We start from the raw sequence: 17,431 nt of genomic DNA, 5'->3' as shown, positions 1-17,431 counted from the left end.
CTGAACTTATGATAAAACTTTAAGTCCATATATGTATTTGTTGGCATAATTTCACTCTGAATAGCAAGAACATATGACATGAGGGTCGCATTATGCTGGAGCATATATGAGTGTAAAGCCTAAGAGCTAAATGGGAACTTTAAGAATGCTTTTTCTTAATAAAAGGAAAGGAAGCCTTTTCTGCAAGAGAATTTAAACTAATACCCCTGGGACATTAAATGGCAAAGTAATAGTTATTGAAGGAATATATATATTATATAATATATATATCATATATAACTATATATATATTATATATGTTATATAATATATATGATATATAATATATATTATGTAATATAGATAATATATATTTGTATTATATATATTCCTTCAACAATTATTAATTTATGTAATTAAAATATATATTAATACACACATATACATGTATATTTATATATGTGTGTGTTCATATATACATATATATGTATATTAATACACATGTGTATTATATAAGAATACGCACGTGTGTGTGTGTGTGTGTGTGTGTATGTGTATATACACATATATATATATCATGAGTTGGATCTTAGTTCCAGAGATCCATATATATATATGACTCCACATGATACATACTTGCCATTCAGAGTGAATTATGCCAGCATATACATATATGGACTTAATTATTTATCAATACTTCAGAATTTTTTGGGAAACATGCTGCCAAAGTGAATGGATTTAATACACTACAAATTCAAAACTAATTATAAAAAAAAATTTCCTCAAGGTTTTCTTCTGAGAAATGATACCAAATATTTAATATTATCCTCATATATATATATATATATATATACAGATTATATATGATATACATTTATATCATATATACATATATGATACATTTTATATAAATATATATATATATATTTACATGATAAAAAACTAGTTGTTGCAGGAAGCCATATACATTTCTTCAGAGTACTTTAACATTTACTTATTTTAAAGGAGAAGATAGAACTGTATTGTTAAAGATTAACTTTTCTTGAGATTTTATGGTGTTTATGTCCATAGATGCAGGGACATCTTTCTCTTGATGGAGATTTATCCAAAAGGAATATTTACAGAGAATGACTCAAGCTAGCACTTTATTAATGGCACTTATGAATTCAGAAAAAGTCTGACTGGAGCTCCTGAGTTAAGATCAAAAGTTAAATGAAACTTGTAATCAGCAAAATGTCCCCTATCTCTCAGCAGTATTTTGGGACACAACTGATCAGAAAACTGATGGCTACAGATAGAGGAATCTACAGAGAAGACCCTGACTTGGTCAAACCCATGTGACTACAGAATTTGAAAGATGAGAGAAACAAACTTGACCTTGAAAATCTAAACTGCCCAATGACTGAAGCTTTTCATAGATCTGTTTTCTGTGTAGAGGCGTGGAGCTCTAGAAAAAGAATAAATTCTTGAATTTAAAGGATAAAAAAAAATTATCTTTAGTAAAATTTAGCTCAAGGAGCAGAAAAGACTTTGCAAACAATTTCAAGGTATTGTACAAGAAACCCTGACCTTGATTGCATGACTCAGTATTTGCAATGATGCTAAAGGTATCTGTATTAGACAGAGCAGCTATATGAGGTCTCTGGAAAGCTCCAAATGGAGGTTGCAACTCATATTCTTTGTGTTTAAAATAGTTCCTGCTATGTGACTGAATTCCTGATCACAAAAAATCAAGTGGCTATGTAATCAGACTGTTGGCTGCAACTCTGCCCAACACCAGATACTGGGCAATGACTATCCTCATTGTTATCCTGGTGTTATCAGTTTACAAAATCATAAGGTCAGGTGGCAGTAGAGGTAATCCATTGTGCAATTAAAATGGTACTTTCTGGAACTGGCCAGAGCACATCTAGAGAGCACAGGTAAGTTACACAAGCAGGTAGCCCAGATATTGTTGAAGCCAGAGACGTGAGCTGAGAAGTCTCTTTGAGAAAGAGACTTCTCAGCTCACGTCTCTGGCTTCATGGCTGACATAAGCTTAGTTGACAGATGGGTTGGCCTGATTAATACAAGCTGAAAATATAAAACCACTGCAAGACAGAACAATGAGAAGTTTATTCATTTGCTAGGGCTCCTGTAAAAATGTACCATAGTCTGGGTGGTTTAAAACAACAGAAATTTGTTTTTTCACTGTCCTGGAAACTAGAACTCTGAAATCAAGGCATCAGCAGGGCCACTCTCTCAGAAAGCTGTAGAAAATAAGCCTTCCGTGCCTCATCCTAGCTTCTGGTGGTTGTCAGAAATCCTAGACATGTCTTATCTTACAGCTACATTGCTCCAGTCTCTGCCTCTGTTATCATGTGGCATAATACCTGTGTGTGTCTCCATGTCCAAATCTTTCCTTCCTTTCTCTTATAAAGGCACCAGTTACTGGATTAGGGTCACAGTCACAGGTCCCAAGGGTTATAACTTCAACATATATAGGCTAGTGCCAAAGTAATGTGGCTTTTGCCATTGAAAGTAATTAAAAAACTGCCATAATTTTTCACCAACTTAATAATTTGGGGAGCCACATTCAACACAAAACAAGGATTGACACTAAAGGCTGGTGAGAAGGGGAATCCTCATTGTAAGTAGACCTTGAAGGAGTGACTTGGTCACTCACTTGTCTAGTCAATTGATGAGCTCCTTGAAAGGAATGAGAATAAGAGTTCAGAATCAGAGAGGTCTGGAGGAGGGGTACTCAGATTTATGGTAGTTAAGATTTTTGTGCCTCAAGGCTGAGAATGGTGGCTCATGCCTCTTATCCTAGCACTTTGGGAGGCTAAGGCAGGTGGATCACCTGAAGTCAGATGTTTGAGACCAGCTTGGCCAGCATAGCCAAACCCTGTCTTTGTGAAAAGTACAAAAATTAGCCAGGTATGGTGGCACATATCTGCTCACAGCTACATGGAAAGCTGAGGCAGGAGAATTGCTTGAACCTAGGAGGCAGAAGTTGCAGTGAGTCAAGATCACTCCACTGCACTCCAGCCTGGGTGGCTGAGTGAGACTCCATCTCAAAAAAAAAAAAAAAAAAAAAAGATTTTTCTGCCTCAAGTTGACCACTACAGTTCATACATCACACAGGACATGTTCCAAAACCATATAGACAGGATGACTCTTTCAGTGGGCATCAGCCAGCTTATGTTCTTGACCACCCAGTGTTTGTGGAAGAAGCCATGAATACAATAAATGTGGCAGCAGGAAGGCAAGCTATGCATGGGCCCAATGGCTTAAGTTTCTTTTCAAAAAAACCATATCTACCTTCTACTGAGGTTTGAAAATCTAAAGTTTACAAAACAGTTATCAGTGCTTGAGCCCATGAAATGGTGCTGATGGTTCCAAGGAAATTAATTCAGTCACTCATGGCAAGGTAATTATTTCCAGGCCTTGTATCCTGGAGGGAAACGTTTCATCCAAAACAGAATTAGCTCTTACTTTACTACTGATTTGCCTTTCCTGCCCATAGTTTTACTGACAACACCAACATTTAAGACTTATAATATGTGACATCACTTCAGTTTAAAAGTTCCATTTTATAGAAAAGAGATAGGGTGACAATGAAAACATGACTATAAGATCCACTGATTCTATCCTATGTAATATTATCCAGAACTACCTGGCTAATGGTATAAGGGGATGTCTTATTAAAGACTTAACTAAGGTACCATATCTAACAAAACACTCCTCAGGGTTTCAGTGTTGTCTACAAGAATTCAGTTTATGCATTGAAATGATTTCTCTTTTTTTTTAATTGCATTTTATGTTTTGGGGCACATGTGAAGAACATGTAAGATTGTTGCATAGGTACACACATGGCAGTGTGATTTGTGTCTTCCTCCCCTTCACCTATATCTGACATTTCTCCCCATGCCATCTCTCCCCACCTCCCCACCACCCCGTCCCTCCCCCATTTCCCCCCAACAGACCCCAGTGTGTAGTGCTCCCCTCCCTGTGTCCATGTGTTCTCATTGTTCAACACCCGCCTATGAGTGAGAATATGCAGTGTTTGATTTTCTGCTCTTGTGTCAGTTTGCTGAGAATGATGGTTTCCAGGTTCATCCATGTCCCTACAAAGGACGTGAACTCATCGTTTTTGATGGCTGTATAATATTCCATGGTGTATATGTGCCACATTTTCCCAATCCAGTCTATCATCAATGGGCATTTGGGTTGGTTCCAGGTCTTTGCTATTGTAAACAGTGCTGCTATGAACATTCATGTGTCTGTGAATCCAGTAGTAGAACATACAAGTTTAGTGATGAAAGAAGACTGGCCTTTTTCACTACCACTGCCAGTCACCTGTGAGGAATTTATTCTTTCTTCCTCTGAAATCTTAGGCTCTGCTGGATTAGACATCTTGGTTTCTGAGGCATGAGTGGTGGGAACATTTGTAATAGGGGACAAAGTAGAACAGGGCTCTGTATTACATGTGTCAGGGAGTCTGTGTTGACATCAGAACATCCTCTTGGGCCTCTGGTGGTCTTGCATGCCTAGTATAATGGTGAAAAGACAATTGGAACAATTGAAGCTAGGGTGAAGTATCTCAAGGGTTTAGAAACATTTCTAATAGGGGACAAAGTAGAACAGGGCTCTGAATTACCTAACAGTGTCAGGGAGACTGTGTTGACATCAGAACATCCTCTTGGGCCTCTGGTGGTCTTCCATGCCTGGTATAATGATGAAAAGACAATTGGAGCAATTGAAGCTAGGGTTAAGAATCTCAAGGGTTTAGACTTCTCAGAGATGAAGGTCTGGGTAACTCCATCAGGCAAGCAACAAAGAGTAGATGAAATGCTGCTTGAAGGGGTGGCATATCTAGAATTGGTGGTGGAAATGTGAGATGAAAAATATCACTAAAAATCTGGGGACCAGTTGCAGTAAAGATGACTATAGCTTCTGTTGCTTATTTTGCTAATGACAAATTGCATATTAAGCCATTTGGAGAGACTGTGAAGACTAAAGTAATCGACAAGGTTTAATGCAGGGTGCATATGGATTGAGTGCAGGGCACGTTTTTCCTCCCTTTATCACTAATATCCCAGCTGTCCATCCCCTATTTCTCCCCCGTAATTTCTGCCAAGGACAAAGCAGGAAGGCCCCATACCAAGTGCAACTCAAAAAAAAAAAAAAAACAAAACAAAAAAACAGGAATAAACACCCTGAAGAAACAATTATTGATCAATTGAAGTGAAAGCTGATGGATAAATTATTTGATTGGACAATCTTGAAAAGCATCCTATATGCTTCCTAGAAGCATCTGTTGCTCATAACAATAAACTCAATAATGCACATTGGTGTTGGTTTTTTCTTCCTCCCTGCCTCACTCTCCCTCATTCTTCCTCCCTGCACCCGGCATCACTTCTCAAACTATCTGCACACAACACCTCATCTCAAGGCTACTTTTGAGGAAATCCAAGCTAAGACAAGAAGCTTTATTCCCTGCCCCCAATCTTTCTTTAGTATTGTTTAAATCATTACAGCAATAATATACTTATTTCTAACACCTGATATTTTTCTCTTTTTTTTAAAAAAAATTGTATTTGGGCTCTGGGGTACATGTGCACATCCTGCATCCTGTAGGATTCTTACAAAGGTGCATACATGCCATGGTAGTTTGCTGTCTCCATCCCCCCTCTCCCCCTGTCACCTACATCAGGCATTTCTCCTGGTGTTATCCGTTATCCCTTCACATCCTCCGCACCCCCACTTGCTGTCCCTCCCCTCCCCTCCCCTCCACCCTGCCCCCATTTAGCCCTGTGAGTGTTGTTCCCTTCCCTGTGTCCAAGTGTTCTCATTGTTCATCACCTGCCTATGAGTGAAAACGTGGTGTTTGGTTTTCTGTTTTTGTGTCAGTGTGCTGAGAATGATGGTTTCTAGATTCATCCATGTATCTACCAAGGACATGAATATGTCATTTTTTATGGCTGCATAGTATTCCATGGTGTATATGTGCCACATTTTTTTTGGTCCAGTCTATCACTGATGGACATTTGGGTTGGTTCCAGGTCTTTGCTATTGTAAACAGCACCACAATGAACATACGTCTAACATCTGATTTTTCAAAGTAGCAAACAAACAAAGCAGACTGTGTCCCATAGCATAGACTATTAACACATAGATTAGCATGCTTTGGTTATTTTCAGCATTTTTTCCCCTGAAAGCCTCAATGTCAATTAATAAGACAAAGAGTTGCCTATGTTTAATTTTAAAGTCCTCAAGAAGAATTGATAAACTGTCCTTTGATACAATGGGCTGTCACTTGAAAGATGAATATCTGTTATTGAGAAATACTTGCAAGCCTGTTCTCTGCTCTCTTTCATGAAAAGAGACAACCAGAAAATCTGAGAAAGTAATTAGGTTATCTAAGGTAACTCCAGAGGATTATGAACAATATCCTGCTTGTTACTTGTAGAGATCTCTTTATTCATCCAAACCACTATTATGCTGATCATCTTCTACTAGGTTCCAGGAAGTTTTGTGGATGTTTAGAGTACAGCAGTGAATAAGATAAAGAGTCTCTGACTTCTTGCAACTTATATTCTGTTTGGTAGATGGAACAAAATAATTAATGTATATGTCATGTAGTGATGCATGCTAAGAAGAAAATGATTAGAAAGGTAAAGGGAGTTAAAAGGGATAAAGAGGGCTGAGGATTGGCATCTAGACAAGGGAATAGAAAACGGCATTCTTAAGATGACATTTCAGTAGCCTCCTGAAGGAACTCAGGAAGTGAACCATCAACTATTCGGGGATGAGTTTTCAAGACAGAAAGAATAAAAAGTCAAAGAATCTGAGGCAGGAACATGCAGAGCACATAAGGAAAGAATGTGAAGGCCAGGGCAGGGTGCAAAGGGGAGGCAAGAAAGAGAGGCCAGATTGCCTAGGGGCATGTAGGCCACTGTAAGACCTTTGCTTTTTTTTCTCTTAGAAAGATGGAAATACCCATGCGTGTTTTATGTCCAGGGAAATCTTGACACTAAAAGAAGATGCTAATCAGAAGTGTGATTGGTATTCTAAGCATGCAGTGGGGTAACAATAGGGTCTCAGGATTCCATTAACTTTCACAGCACACAAAATTAATTGGAAAGTTAAACATTAGGTAAAACTATTTAAACTCCACTTTAACTCTATAGTAATGTGAATTCAGTATTTAGGCCACTCTTTCTCCTACTCTCTGAATGTCTGAGATTGTTGACTGCTAAAACATCAGTACTTTTACTGCAATCTGCTACAATAGAACATTTGTGAGAGAAAGTTGTGATTGCCTGTGTCTAAAAGCTTCACAGACAGAATGCAGAAGCCATGGATAATGCTGAGCCTCAGACCTAAGGGATTGTCCTTGGTTAATTGCAAAGTTTATTTTTTTGTCTCTTTTTGTAATGCTGTGTCATCTAGGGGTCCCCAGTCCAATGGCTTGTGTTCTTTTGCTTAGTTCCTCATGTCTACTGAACAGCTGCTAAATGTGGCAGCCCGGTGTGCAGAGACCACAAGTCACGTTTCCAGAACATGTTCCCACATTACCGTCATTATTTCACATTTTAAAAGGATATCAACTGAAAATTAGGTGCCAATCTACAAAAGCCATTATAAAACCCATTTATATAAATAGAAGGAGAAACACATATGAAATTTGGTGTTCAAACAACTTTTATTTTGTATAAAAATAATTTTTTTATTTTTATAAAAACAGAATTACTTATTGTCCCAAATATCTCAAAGGGGTACCCTAACCTATATTTAATATTTATGAATTATTTATTTCAAAGAAAACATGTAATTTTTTAAGGAAACTACCCTGACGTGTATACCTATGCTCTTGGTTTTTTATTTTCTGAAATGGGCAGAGATTTGAAAATGGCTCTCATGAAATTCAATTACCATTTCTTAATGTGCTAGGACTTCCAAAGAATATAATTATGGTAAATCCTCAAGAGAGTATTCCAATGATCAATAGAAGGTGTTTGCAGAGTAGAAAAAAATGTTGCCTAATTTGCCCTCAAAACAATTTATCTACCAAAGGCAGGGTTTATAGTAAACCGATGAGCAATTTTATTTTCTCCACCCAGTGCCAAGAACTGCACTGATTTCCCAGCTTTGCACTTCTGCCATATGAGAGCACAGCCAGGAGAGAGAGAAGAAATGGGTAAAAGTGGCAGTGCAAAACTGTGTGCACCAGCAGGTGTCTAGTCACAGCCTCTGTGCCATAGTATATCTGAGTTTCCTAAGCAACTATGCTCCCTAGGAAACTGGTTAAACTGCTTCTATAGAAACTATTAACTGAGCAATTCCTCCTTAAAACCAGTTTTATATAGAGAGTACAAGAACGTGATGGGAGAATATTTTCCACTTCCTCAGTTCTATAGATCTTCTTGTGGAGTATTTTAGAACTATACTGAATAAATGTGAAACCATATTTGTCATGGTTTTTATTACTTTTCTGCTTATTTCATTGCCTGTAATACAGAAAAAGCAATGCTGTAGATTATTGTTCTTCATTTGGTTGTTTTGGAGAGCTAGAGAAATTACCCAATTTGCTTAGGAACTAATTTGAGGTTTTCCTCTCCTAAACAATGGCACATAAATGACATGCACTGTAACTTGGATTCAATAGAACATTCTATTAACCTGTCCTAATGAATTACATCTTACCATATTGAGCCATATGTATACAATATCATGAGAAATATGGAGTTACATTTTTAATACAGTGAAAATGCATGTATTAATTAAAATACATACCTTCTTGTGATCTCCATGTTTTATTTACATGTCTATGAAACTTAATTTTTATTACTGCTTTCATTTATTAATACAACCTTTAAATATCCTGTATATTTCACTTTTTCATTTATTTTAAGACAAGATTTGCAGTTTAGGAATAAACATTGTCTCAGACCAAGATATGTATGAGTTGACGAAAGAAAAGAGAGTTATAAAAAATTTTTATTAAGTTTTTGATTCCCATTCTGGTGCTTATTTATTACAGTAGAAAAGAATGCACTTGTTTTTAGATCTGTTTGACCATCAGAATACCAGTCCTATGAGAGCAAGTATAGTTTTCATTTTTAAACCCTAGCTCAGAGAAGGATCATGAGTGTTTGGTAGATTTTAAAAGCTTGTACAAAATAGAGTGAACTGAACAACCCAAAAAATACCTGGGAAAGCTGGATCTGCTCAGTTTTTCACAACATTTTTTACTTTTCTCTGTTTTATGTTCAAATTACATGTATTACTATGTTAAGGAAGGTAAACTTGTTCTTATCTCCCTAAATTAAGTAGTATTCGTATAGTTGTATACTTGTCTTTATACGTATATATATATACTACACACATGATTTTACTTAAATAAGATAATATGATTTTACTTTCATAATACACATATTTGTCTTAAATTATTTTCTCTGTCTTGTATCTACCCCAAGTCTTTCATATTTTGTTATTGTAAAATTAATTTAATAGAAATTCTTATGTATTGTAAGTTTTAGCATTGGAAATACTAGGTCAAATTTTTTGACAGTTGAGGCTGCTTACATCTCTTGCCATATTTTAGATATTTTTTACATATCCAAGTATTCCTATATTTTCTTACATTCTTTTCAACATTTTATAATTACTTTTAAAAACCCTCAATTTCTAGATTATACAGATAAGCTTTTATATTATCTTGTCACATTTTTATTTGCCTTATTTTCTACATATATATCACCAGGGACAATAGAATGTATTTTTGTTCATACTTTAAAATCAAAGTCCCAATTTATTTTCTTCCAGAGTTAGCTGGATGGAGAGTTTCCCCATTCCAACATATACATAGAGAACAGAAGGCTAATTAGCCACGGACAATCCCTTTAATTTTAGAAATTGGCTGTTATTCATTATTAAGTGTCCAGAGCACACCAACACATAAATCACATAACAATATTATTAATAATAATTTCTCTGTTAATTCTTTTAATATACATCACATTTTCTTGCTTTATTAAATAATGTTGAGTTGACATGATTTAATATTTTACTAATGATCAGGATAATAATTATAAACAGCAGTGATTAAATTTTTCACTGAGGACTATTTCTGTCTTCCTCTTACTCCTCACAATAGACTTGAAGGTCTTCACCATTCCTACCTTAAATCATTCTCTTAGTTTAATGTGGTGGAAATACAGGCTGACTTCCTTCTAGCTAACACTACACAACCTTTATCATTGTCTCCACCAAAAGAATTCTCCATGTTAAAATTCCACAAATGTTCCTCTCCAGTCTTTATTTCTTTTCTCTCTATGTTCTCTTGATAGATGACCATTATGAATTGAATTGTGTCTCACAAAAAGATATACTGAAGCCCTGACTTTCAATACCTCAAATGTTACCTTATTTGGAAATAAAATCTTATACCACATAACAACATTTTGGTCAGTGACAGATCTCAAATAGAACAGTGGTCCATTAAGATTATACCATATTTTAACTGTATGTTTTCTATGTTTAGATATGTTTAGAGGCACAGATACCATTGTGTCACCATTGCTTAAAATATTCAGCACAATGACACTCCAAGTTTGTAGCCTAGGAGCAATAGGATATACCATGTATTCTAGGTTTGCAGTAGGCTATACTAACTATGTAAGTACACGCTATGATCATGCAATGACAAAATCACCTAATAATGCATTTCTCAGATTGTGTCTCTATTACTAAGTGAAACGTCACTGTAGTGTCACTGCAGATGTTAATAGTTAAGGTGAGGTCATATTGGAGTAAAGTGGGCTCTTAATCCAACATAAGTGGTATCCTTACAAGAAAAGGAGAGAGACACACATACATAGGGCAGAATGTGACATAAAGACACAGAAGCACACAGGCCATGTAAGAATGGAGGCATAAATTTTAGTTATGCTTCAACAAACCAAAGGACACCTAGTCCTCCAGAAGATGGAAGAAAAAAGCAAGGATTCTCTTCTTGAGGCTTCAGAGGAAGCAAGGCCTTGCCATTTCCTCAAATTTGGACATGTAGCCTCCAACGACGTGAGAGTATAAACTTCTGTTTTTCAGAGTCCCCTAGTTTATAATAATTTGTTGTGGCAGTCCGAGGAAGCTATCAGATACACATTTCCTTCCCAAGACTATATTTCTATTAAATTATATTTCATCAGCGTCCTAAGTCTTTCTTTTATGTATAGACAATCCAAAAACCAAAAAACTATTTTAAAATTAGACATACCCAACGACAGATTTTTCATTTTCCCATTTCAACTTGCCTCTCTCCCAGCTAGTCATCCTCATTTTAGTGAATGGCTTTGCTAAGTTACACAAGCTACGTACCGAAGAATCTACTCTTTCCTCTCAAAAAATGTTCATATCATTTATTGCTAATCCTGCTAAAGTGCCTCTAAAACGGAGCTTTCATTCTTTACAGTTCCCTACCTCTCTGTTTCACTAGTCTTAGCCACCAACACCAACTTGAATGAGTTGAATAGGCCACTAGGTAGTTCTCCCTTTCATTATTGCTCACTTTTCTTACAAAAATTAGAGATATTTAAAATGAATATAAAATAGATCATATAACTCCTTTGCCTACCCTTTTAGATGTTCTGCATTGCACTTAGACCAGAATTCAAATGCTTTAATTTAAATTGCAAGACCTGCCTAATATGGCCTATGTTTATTTCTCTAACTTCAAGCCAATTCACTCTTCTACTTACTCACTACCATCTATCCACACTGCTAATCTTTCACATATTGGAGTCTTTGATTCTGTTTGTTTATGCTGTTCTCTTGAATGAATCATTCTCTCCCATACCCACAGTCTTTCTTTTTCATGGATGTCTCCTCATCATCATTCAAGTGTCAATTTAAGTGTTTTCTTAGAAAAGCCTTCTTCAGTTATTCTATCAAATCCTGTTGCTGTAGTTGCTGCTACTGTTAATCTATTTAAAAATATTTGGCTATTGGCTCCATGGTACTTACCATAATATTATATAATTTAAAATGTACAAAATTGTAAAGTTTTTGTATGCAAATTTGATAGATGTCTGCCTCCCACTTTAGACTCTAAATTCTGTGAGGAACAGAGACACAACTGTTGCATTCTCTGCTGTATCTTGCTTGTTAGTATAAAGCCTAGCAATGAAATAGCAATCATCAATCAAGAAGGAAAGGAGGGAGAGAGAGAGGTAGGGAGGGAAAGAAGTGAGAAAGATACTGAGGGAGAAAAGAAGGAAGGAATGGCATAAACAAGAGACATCATTATTCCTAACATGAAATGGCTCTCATCTAACATGCTGAAAACCTAAAAAAAAAAAAAAAGAAAAGAAAAGGAAGACTCATCTATTATCAGCTGTTCCTTGTCTCTGTTGACATGTGTCCAGCTGTTGGAATATATGGCATTGTTTTAAGTAGCCAATGAGTGACTTTAGCTTCTAGATGGTGTACATTTAGCTAGTTTTGTATTTTCTCTAAATTTTGTGTAAACAATTGTGTTTTTTAAATGTTAACCTTAAGGAAAATCTGATTTCTTCTCCATCAAGATATTATGATCACTATCTGCAATCATTCAATCATGTATTTATGGACTATGCATTATCACTTGATATTTATTCTAAAAAACCCACTAAGATATATTCAAATATGTATTACATATTAAAATGTTGTTTATATTTATTTATTTAATATTTTATTTATTTTTTTGAGACAGACTTTTGCTCTGTTGCCCAAGTTGGAGTTCAGTGGCGCAATCATGGCTCACTGCAGACTTGACTCCCTAAATGAATTAATATCTCAGATTAAACTGCAGATTTTGAAAAAGAAAGTATTAGGTTCTTACTGAATGTAACTAAAGTAGGATGGAAGAAGACCTATGATTTATCAATAATATAATTGCCTAGTTAATTGTTTCAAACTTTAAGGAATTCTGGAAATACTAAATATTCACATTACATAGTTTAAGGAGGAGTGATATAAATTGTTGGCTCCATTTTTTTTTTCTCCTTCTCCAACATACTGGTTCTATTTCTGAGATGCAAGACAAAGTAATGAAGGAAAGAAGAGCATACAAAAACAATATTTTGGAAGTATTTATTTAGGGTAATTAGACAGCTTTCACTTAGGAGTGTTCAGAAAGTATATGTCATGCTCTCAGAACATCTCCATGAGCTCAGGTAGCAGAAAGAATCAATATGATGGGTTTCAAGCATAATTCCTGAGCATTTTACCAGAAATCCTTAATTAACTGAAGAGCTTTACAGTGCCTGCAATTTATATTTATAAATGAAGATAAGCTTTTCTCCAATAATGTAAAGGAAAGTAAAAGAAAATTAATCAGTCAATAAAAGAGAAATTAGTGGCCTCATTTGTGGATTCTGACCACATAATTATTTAAAACCATTGACACTACATTTTTATGTTTTACTTTTTGGAAAAGACAGCTTGAGTTAATCTGATAGTCCCTCAAACCCCATAGAATGTGATTTCAGCATAAGGTTTATATGAAATAGCTACTAATAAAATAACAAAAATTTGAAAAGTGGATAAGACTAAGTCTACACTGTTACTCTATGATTTATTAGTGCTTCATTGCATTAAGGGTAGAATTCTTCTGTCTACATTTAATAGTTTCTACTATTTTTCTACAATGGGACAAAAATAACTAAAACTGCATATCTCACTGGTCCATAATGAATGCAGATTTAATGTTAGACAATGTCAGTGAGTGGGAAAATGGAATTATTCCCATGGCAGCAACTCTTAATTTAGGTTATCTCTCAACAAGCTGTTGGCTATTTCAAAAAATTAAAATACTCAATCCAAAACCATCTTGATATATGTATGGTAATGCTAGACTTTTTTTTTTTCATAGCCCGGTATTTAGAACTTAACATTTCTTAAAATTCTTGTTTCTTAGCAAATTGGCAGAGTTGCTGGCTTAAAGAAAATTGTTAAAATTTCTGAAAGACCATGTGTATTTTATTTTAATGTTCATCATATGTATCCTTTCCAGGAAAAGTAGTTAAAATTTGGCTTCTATATTCATATAGATGAAGGCAGCTTAGAGGCAATTTAGCTCATTCTTGTGTGTTAAGCAGTGACTATTTCCTCTGAGCAATATCAGACTGATAAAAATCAATTCTTCTTTTCACAGACTTCTCTAACAAGTTACTGCAAGAACCTTTATATCTAATGACAGTGTGCAAATTTCTTCACTGTATTTAAATTTTTTTTCAGTTTATCTCTACCATCATAAAGGCAGAAAGAAATTTCAGGGATAATTTATCCACCCCAGTGTTTTCATATAAGAAAGTAACTGAATCATTTAGATAGCTTGTTGTCTATTCTATTTTTAAAGATCTTTGCTTGAAAGCTTGCTGAAGAAACACCAAGCATATTTGACATCCTAAGGAAAGAAATAGTAAGAATTTTTAGACAAATATTCTCAAGTCATATAAGACTGGGCTATAACTGTTTTCTAAATTTATAGTCTTGAATAAGTTATTTCAATTCTGATGTTATGTTTTCTCGTGTAAAATGACAATGATAGTACATCCTCATGTTTGTTACAAGAATTAATTGCTATAATTCAAGTAGAGTTCATACGTATTTATTATAGGAACATTGCTTTCCTGACAGGATTGTACTAAATTTAACTTACTATGAATGTAAAGTCAATATTTCATATAGGTAAGCTAGGCATTCATTTATGAGATGTGGTTTAGAAAAAAATACTATAAATTAAAGGTAAAAGTATGTTAAATTATAATTGCCACATCATACTCCAATAAAGGTTATGATTAGTTTGAACTAGGTTAAAAACTATTTTTACAAAACATTAATCTAAATGTTCATTTTGGGCAATCATCTTGTCTACAAAAATTTCTGACCATGACCTTTCAAACTTTATATAAAATTTCTAAGAATGAAGACACTGTTATCCCTATAAACACATGATTCTGTCTTCAAATAACTACAAATATAAAGAAGTTTATGCCAACATTTCATTCTAATTTCCTCTTGTAATTTCTACCCATTTGTATCGGTTATAATTCTTAGATATTACTCTCTCAATCCCATTATAGTTATTCTAATATTTAAAGATGTCAAGCTCCATTCTCTACTATTTTTTCCCTTCAAATTAAATCTCCCTTCAGTTATTGTTTACCTCATGTAATTAAAATTCAAATCATCTCATAACTACATTAATCCTTGACATATGTAATCTATTTAGTACACCAAACAGTTGAGTTAGCAGCTGGAAATTGTTCTTTCCTTCTTTCATCCCCTTCCCTTCCTTAAAAGCAAGGCTCTAGCCCTATGTGTATATTATGTTCTGTCTTGCAAGTTTCGGTTATAAACCAATCTGCATTCCTGTATTCACTAATGGCAGACATAAAATATGATGTGTCCTAAAGTAATTATTTTCTCTTTAAGGAGAATCTTGATATGCAAAACACATTAAAGTATAAAGTAAACTCTAATGGTGGGGTGAAGTTATATGATGTGATCATAATTTAGAAAGAGACTCAGTTCAGGGTTCTATCAAATGACAACACAGAGAAAGTTTCTATTTCTAACTACTCATAAAGAGTCTTATTCTTTTTTTTTTTTTTTTTTGAGACTGAGTTTGCCCTTGTTACCCAGGCTGGAGTGCAATGGCGCTATCTCGGCTCACCGCAACCTCCGCCTCCTGGGTTCAGGCAATTCTTCTGCCTCAGCCTCCTGAGTAGCTGGGATTACAGGCACGTGCCACCATGCCCAGCTAATTTTTTTTATATTTTTAGTAGAGACGGGGTTTCACCATGTTGACCAGGATGGTCTCGATCTCTTGACCTCGTGATCCACCCTCCTCGGCCTCCCAAAGTGCTGGGATTACAGGCTTGAGCCACCGCGCCCGGCCAAAGAGTCTTATGCTTTTAAAGATATATTGAGACAGACTATCAAGATTTCTCTAATTATCCATAGGGATTTTGCTACAGATGTGAAAGTCCATGGTCATTTCTGTCAGAAAATATTAGGAGAGCATGGGATGTTTGCAGATATTTACAAGTTCTTCTACAGCTGGCTGAAGTAATGCCCAGAGAACTTTAGAAATTTGTACAAGGTCATGCTCTTAGTGCACTTGGAAGATATGTCTTACCTAAATCTAGGCGTACTGAGACTTGGGCCCATTTTTATTTTGTTAACTTCATGAAACAATCATCAGTTGATCTTTGTGGGGATGAGGTGATATCTTAGATTGTAGGAAAACTACCCTGGACTTGGCACATTGTCAATACAAATAATCACTTATGGACATGAAAGGATAATTTTATTTCTGTTTATACTTAAAGAGCTATGTTACTAGAACTTTGTGTTTGCTATAGAGTACAGAATTTGCTAATGATGATATTAGAATCACCTACGTTGTCTTTGACACGTTTGTATTCTTTTTGATTGTGAATTTCTATGCAATTACAGATTTAATTGAAATTTACAATTCTGACTTAGTAGATTTCTGACTTTGTCAGCCATTCAAATTCAATAGTGTCTAATAACTGTTTGATTGTCGTTATCAATACAATATGTATTGTAGGGCAGATACCTATATCATGCACTCATTTTAAAAATTAGCACTATGTTTTATGCCAAAGGGTTAATCATTGAGAATTGAGAATAGTTGTTCAGGCAACTCTGAGCTATGTTGTTCGATGTGTGGATTACTGTGGTTAAAACAATGGCCTTCAGTTTGCAGTGCCATCTGCCTGGTACATGTCACTAATACTGAATTCATTTTTTAGAGCAGAACCATACACACAACTTCCATTGCAATTACTGCAGTGGAAGAGAGATGGAAAAGTAAAAATGAAACATTTCAAGGATGAATGGGCACTGAAAATTGGTAAAGTAGCAGGAAAATCCAAGCTTGAAGAATGAAAAAAGTAAATGTATGGAGAAAAAGGAGTTTGGTAAGCAGGAAAAAAATGATATTTTGTTGAAACATCTGTTTGCTGTTGCTAAAAAATTTAGCATTTAAATGTTCTCATTTGGGCTCTGAAGTTAGCACTTCCTTGAAATAGTTCACACCTTTGCTATTGCTCCTGTTCAGCTACAGATCATTTTATGCAAGGCTGATTTTAAGAAGAAAATGGTGCATTAATTTACAATGTGTTGAGTCTTTTAAAAGTGGCAAAATCTAGGCTTTTGTAAAATTTTAGAATCTGGAAAAAATAGAAATACTTATATAAAGCTCTTTAAAATACCAGAATGGCTTTGTGGACAAGAAATTACACACTGATAAAGAGAATTAGAAAATTCAGTAATAAAAAAAGAAGTATAACTACCTCTAAACCAGTGGGTTTCTTACGACTCTCTAGAGTTTCTATTTAGTAGTGAAGAACATATAAACTTAGACACTATTTAAATATAGTTTTTATTATAATCT

General features: G+C 35.0%; 1 long non-coding RNA gene across 1 annotated transcript; it reads left to right on the top strand.

The window, feature by feature from the left end:
- The first annotated feature begins 4,658 nt into the window (after nt 1-4,658).
- Nucleotides 4,659-17,150, top strand: LOC120365594 (uncharacterized). The gene is made up of 3 exons (XR_005580485.1): nt 4,659-4,856; nt 14,363-14,425; nt 16,788-17,150. It is a non-coding gene; the product is annotated as an uncharacterized LOC120365594 (long non-coding RNA).
- Nucleotides 17,151-17,431: the final 281 nt, after the last annotated feature.

This window comes from Saimiri boliviensis, chromosome 16 (assembly GCF_048565385.1).
Source record: "Saimiri boliviensis isolate mSaiBol1 chromosome 16, mSaiBol1.pri, whole genome shotgun sequence".
Classification (NCBI taxonomy): Eukaryota; Metazoa; Chordata; class Mammalia; order Primates; family Cebidae; genus Saimiri; species Saimiri boliviensis.
The sequence above is the reverse complement of the archived record's forward strand: the minus strand, read 5'-3'. Positions and strand labels throughout refer to the sequence as shown.